The sequence below is a fragment of the Lathyrus oleraceus genome, chromosome 7 (assembly GCF_024323335.1).
Source record: "Lathyrus oleraceus cultivar Zhongwan6 chromosome 7, CAAS_Psat_ZW6_1.0, whole genome shotgun sequence".
NCBI classification, from domain to species: Eukaryota; Viridiplantae; Streptophyta; class Magnoliopsida; order Fabales; family Fabaceae; genus Lathyrus; species Lathyrus oleraceus.
Genome location: NC_066585.1, coordinates 423,608,764 through 423,615,045, shown reverse-complemented (window position 1 = coordinate 423,615,045; position 6,282 = coordinate 423,608,764).

Below are 6,282 nucleotides of genomic sequence, written 5' to 3'. Positions count from 1 at the left end.
TCCTTCGCAAGCTGCCAAGCTCGCGTTCACCTCTTCCCTTGCATTTAGCCAATCTACACACTCTTGTTAAAAAGAGTCATATCCACCTCTCTAGTGTTGCTCCCTCTTTTGAGCAATCTCTAATTCTTGGCACTTCTCTTTCCATGCATTGGGTGAAACCCGAGCAGCAGCCAAAACACTCTCTTTACGGAGGCGCTCATACTTTTCCCTTGCTCCGGAGTCTTGGAGAGAAATATTGAGATTCTCTATCTTAGCCTCAAGAGTTTCTCTTATCTCTTTCTTTTGTTCTGTGGAAAGATTCTACCATTTCTCTTTTTCTCGACAATTCTGCTCAACCTTCTTCAGCTGGCCCTTGACGGTATCTAAGCAACTGTCGGCCTGATCCAACCCATGTTTGACTCTTTTTATTTTGTATTCTTCTTTATGAGTCCTTTCCACACTTTATTGGAGCTGCATTTTCTTCTTCCAGAGCTCCCACTTTTAATTGTCCTTTTCTTCAGTAATCTAAAGAAGGTTCAACTGTAGCTCTTCGTTCTCTTTTTCCATTCTTTGGATGAAAGCTTTGAGATATTTAGCTTCCTCCATAGTGACGTGAGTAGGCTCTGAAATATTTGTACGCATGGGAGACTCATAAGGGTATGGTAGTTTGTTTTGAGCAGCTCTAGCTTGGACCTAACTCGTATATGGCTCTCTAGTTATACAGTTCTTCTTCCCTCGCTCTTTCCTTCCATCTCTACGAACATTGGTTCAGGAACGTGTGAGGGCAAATATGCCCGGTCCTTATTTTAATGTTGTCAAACCTTTATAATCGCCCACAACGTGTCTTTGGACAATATCATCATAGCATAGAATGTATTCATCCTCTAACATGTTTAAAATATAGGTTCAACGTGTCCAAGCATATAGGAGCATATCATAGATGTGAATCATGCACTTGATCATAGTAAATATCCTAGGTTCATAAGAGATCGGTTTAAATTGGTAAAAATACATCTCAAAACTCATTTTTGAGAGTTTAAGAACTGTGAGTCGACTCATGAATCAGAGAAAAACTCTCGGGTCTGATTAGGTGGAGTCATAGGTCGACTCAATCCTGGGAAACCTGAATGAGTCGACTCATCCACTTATTACGTCGACTAATTGCCTATTTTCATTTGAACCATGTAGCAACGAGTCTGAACAGATCGAATCCTAGGTCGACTCAACCCTGGAAAAAACTTTGTTTGAGTCGACTCATCCCCTGTTTGAGTCGACTCATCGCCTATTTTACTTAATTTTCTGTTGTCTAACTTTGAAAAATATTTTTGTTATGTTTGTTATTTGGTCCATGAATCATATAAATATTCAAGTGTCTTTTCTTCAACAAATAACAAGAAAAGTGAAAGATATACACCAAAGTGCTCATCATCTTCATTCTTCATTGGATTTCTCAATAATCACACATAACAATCTTTGTTGAGCATTGCGTATTGTTGTTGTGATAATGTCCAAATAAGATTGTATTATCTTAGTTTGGGTTGAGGCTTTGTGTGGGTGTTTCTTGAATAAAACCATTGGGGTTTTGTCCTCCAAGAATTGCGGGGGTTTTGCACTAACCTTTGCTTCGCAGATTCAACCGAGTGAAAAGTTTGAAGAATGGAAGGTTCGGTCAAACAAGTAACGGTAACCGGAGGACTGTGAAGAAAGCTTAGGGTTCAAGCAACTTGCATTCGAAATCAGCCGAGCTGAAGTTTTAGAGAACATGGCGTTCTTGCAATAAGGTAGCGGTAACCGGAGGTTTCTTCGAAGCTCTTGAAGGACTTGGTTTAACTTGAATCAATGGGAGAGAATAGAATAGGATCTTCAACAACTCAAGGGGTTGATTGGTGATGATAATTTGTTCTCTTGTATTGACTTTGCAACATGTTAATAAAAACATCTCAATTCTAGATTTAGAATTGAGGGCAGACGTACCCTAAGCGAGGACAATAGAGGAACTACCTCAACAAACCCGGTCTTGTTCTCTCTATCTCTTAACTCTTTAAATTCTTCATTAATTACGTTTTGTGTGAAATTAATAGTAAAATCAATATCGCTTGATTGTTGTGCATAGTAACTGTTCGATAAATTGTTGCAATCACTTTGATTGCAACTGACTAAAATTCCGCACATTCAATTTTAGTGAAATTGAAACTTGGTGTGGAGTGCACACCAAGTGTTCGATAAAATCAATCTCACACACACTTAGTAATATTTAACTTGATCTCTTATTGTGTTTAAGCATTATTAGAGGTAACAATATCAAGTATTATAGTAGTTAATCGATTGATTTAGATAGTGGTTGATAATCTCTTTCTTAAGTAATTTCATTTGGTTTCACGCATATCCGATCTTTCCATTAATAGATCGTTTATACGATTATAATCTAGGGTGCTTCCGCAACTGTTGAAAGCAATTTTAAATAGTGCTAAATTTCAAAACAGATCTATTCAACTCCCCTTCTAGATCGGTACTATCGTCTAACAAGTGGTATCACGAGCGCCAGTTCATCTAGTGCTTCACATATTACTTTTTAGAAAAATGAGTAACGATACTAAAGGGGCGTACAATAGGGCGCCTATTTTTACTGGTGAAAACTATAGTTATTGGAAAAATTGTATGCGTATCCATATCAACTCTATTGATAGGAAAGTATGGAAAGTCATCCAAGATGATCCTATGGAAATAATTATCACCTATGCGGATGGTTTTTTTATACCTAAATCTGAAGCACGATGGAATGAAGAAGATGAGAAAAAGTTGAACTTCAAAGTGAGATAACTTTCAAACCATTTGGCCAATTTGAGTGAGGTTTTTTGCTACAAGTCACATTTGACATGCTCTATCCAAATCCTTCATCACATTTCACCAAAAATCATCCAATCAAAATGGCCTTTTTTAAGTGACTTGAATTTAAAAAGGGAGAGGTGAAAAATTGACTTTCAAATTAATCATTGTCTACACATTCTACCAATTGCAAATGATCAAAAACCATATTTGGGATGTGTTTAGGCCCATTTTCGTGCACTGTAGCATGCACCCCCATGCATAATGTTTGATTTAGCAATTTGCACATAACTTTCATTTTGATTAATCCTTGTGTTTTGGCTTAAGTTTAATTAACAAGGTTCATTAACAATTGGTACATATAGTTAATCATAACAGAAAACACAGGGAGCATTCCATTTTCTACTGAGATCTAGATCTAAAAAAAAGAAAACTCTCTCATTTCTTTATCTTGATTTTTTCTGAAAAATTTCCAAAGAGCTCGTGCCGTTGTTCATTGGTTCATCATCTACCATCATTTTTGAAGCTTTTGCAAGCATAAATCCATCACTATTCGAGCAAAACTGGGACTGTTACATCCAAGCACCTCACATGGCAGCTGGTAATTTGAACATAATCGAGCAAGTTTGAGCCACGATTTTCCTTCCATCCATCAACATAAACCTCAAGGCGCTTCTGTTTCAACTTATCACGGCCAAAGAACCACGAATCATCTCTGTTCTTCAAATCAGGTTGGATTTCGAACCTTATATTTGTTAAAATTAGGATGTGTATTTCATAGATCTTGCCATGCTGAGTTCACTGAACTTTGTAGTTTCGATTTTCGTTGAGTATTAAGAGAGAAATGCTGATTTGAAGTTTGATGGTTGAATGTTATTTTGCTTGTTTCTTCCATATGAGTTTGAATTAGGTTAAATGATTGTTGTTTTGATGATGTACATGATGAGATGAACGCGTTGGTATATCGTTTGTTGATTTTGGTTGCAAAATATTCTTGCTGGATTTTGGACGATGAACACGTTGAAGATGTTGCATAAACCCTAATTTTGCCATGCCCAGAATTTTGTAGATCTTTGTTATTGCTATCTGCATGAGTTTGGACGTTTTTGCTCCATGAAGCGAATTGCAGCGCGCCACCTCACTAAGTGAAACGCGGCGTTTCACTTAGTGAGCTCCATAATTACCAGAATGCCATTATCCTTATTTAATTCTATTATTTCATTTTTGCTTTCAAATTTTTATTTCATTTCACATGATGATTTTAGAAAATTCATAAGTCACTCAATATTTGTCCAAATAATATGGGATTTTTTGCACTATGCTCCACATGATCTCTAGTTTTTTATGGTGATTTTTCCAGAATTTATGCACGTGTAGATTTTAAAAATTCCTAGGGTTTTCTCATGTGTGTCCAATTTGTGTATGCCATGCCATTTTGCTTGTGAAATGATGTTGCTTAATTGTATGGAGCTGAAATTTTTTGTGCTTAAACTAGACATGTTCATGGTCATTTTGGTATAGAGTTTATGAGTTTATCATTACTGGTTGATGAGATATGATTTTTTGAATAGAGGTGTGACAATTTGTGTCACACCATTCATGTCCAACTTTTTGATTTTTGTTACCATGCTTATTGAACTCAAAATGGTTTGGATTTTTGCATGAAGATACTTGTGAATGTTGAGAATACATGTGAATTTTTCTGGAATTTTTGAGTGCATTTCCTATTTGTTGGATAATTTCTCCCCTGTTTGACCAATTGTTGATTTCTTGTGAGACATGTTTTCATTTGATTTGTGAAATTCTGATGCTTAATTGGATGGACTTGAAATTTGACATGAGTGTTGTAGACATCTTGAAGTGCATCATGGGTTTAGTCCCATTCATTTATCATGTGTTGTTTATGTTTTATGATTAATTGAAGTTGATGCTTATTTTGATGCCATGAATGAGCTTGCTTGAACTTGTGTTGACTTTATGAATTTCATTGACTTGCTTCCCTTAACCCAAATGAGCTGAAATTTGGTATTATTGACATGTTATGAATGCTGTTTGACCATGAATGTTTTGGGAATTTATTGAAATGTTTATGATTTGGTTTGAGTTGAATCTTTCTGTTGACTTCTATGAGCTCCGATTTGCATGCTTTGTGCTATTTTGATCATGAAATGATAATTATGAATGATATGAATGTGAAACCACTTGTATTTGTTTCCTAATTGTTTGATCTTGATTTTGGATAAGTTTCATGTTCTGTTTTGACCTTTTGATATCATTTTGACCCTAGTCTTGTACTAGTGGTTTGTGCTCTCACATTTGAGCTGTGTTTCAGGTTAATAGCACAATGGCCTATGATTGATGATGCTTACTCAATTGGAGTTGACTTGTTGCTTGTTCATGACTAACTTTGACTTTGTTTTGTAGGTTTTAAAACTTGAGTTTGTGCCATATGGCTTGCACCCTTTGTGCATTGTGATTATTGTTTGCCTGTACAAATTAACTGTTGATCTTTGCTATTTGGTTTTGGTTTGTCTGAGTACTGATTGTATTTGATTGATTTCAGGTACATTAGTTGCTTTAGTTCCATTGAGAACTTGCTTTGCTTTGCTTAAGAGCATTTGCATTGAGGTATAACATCCTAACTCCATGTAGTCTGGAAGACCTGGCCTGTTACTTGGCCAGGCACCTGTCTGAAGTCCTCCTTAAGAGGCAATGTTTGTGTTTGTTTACATTTGTCCTTGTACATATTCAAAGACCTCCTAAGTGAAGAGGCATTGGCAGATACCAGGGATGTGCAATCCATCCCCTGCTATTCTATGTGTCATCTGCTTTGCTCACACTACTGTGTTGATGCATTGCAGATACTAGCCCAAGATCATTGTACATTGTGTCAGTCATATGTGTAGAAGGGTTCCCACCTTCTGAACCCAAACATTCATGTCTTAAGCTCTCCCAGGCCAGGGATAAGAGCCGTGAAGTCTCATCTTCACTCACCTTTCATCTGCTTCACCTTGACTCTCAATGTCAAGGTTAAGAGCTAACCTCACCCTGTTACAGTGGTTTGTTTGTCGAGGTTGACATAACCCCTCGACTAAAACCTAACCTTGATTGAGCTAACTGATTGCATATAGTGTGTGCTATTTGTGCTTGTGTGTTTGTTTTAGCTTGCTTCCTGTGCAAGTTAGGTTTAGTTTGGCTTGCTTCCTTGTGCAAGTCATGTTTAGGATAACTTGCTTCATGTGCAAGTTAGCTAGAAACCTTAACTTAGGGATGATTTTGCATGATAACATCTAGGCTCGAGTCGTAGTCTCCCTAGTTGTGTCTCCCTCTGTTATCTGGTTAGGCTAGTCCTTTGTCCCTCCGTAGGGGAACTACGTCGCCCTGACCCTCATACCAGATGAGGTACGTAGGCAGGAGATGAGCTGATCTCTCCGGGCGCCCGTTTTGTTTTGTGTTGTGTGTGTCAGGAGATGGATG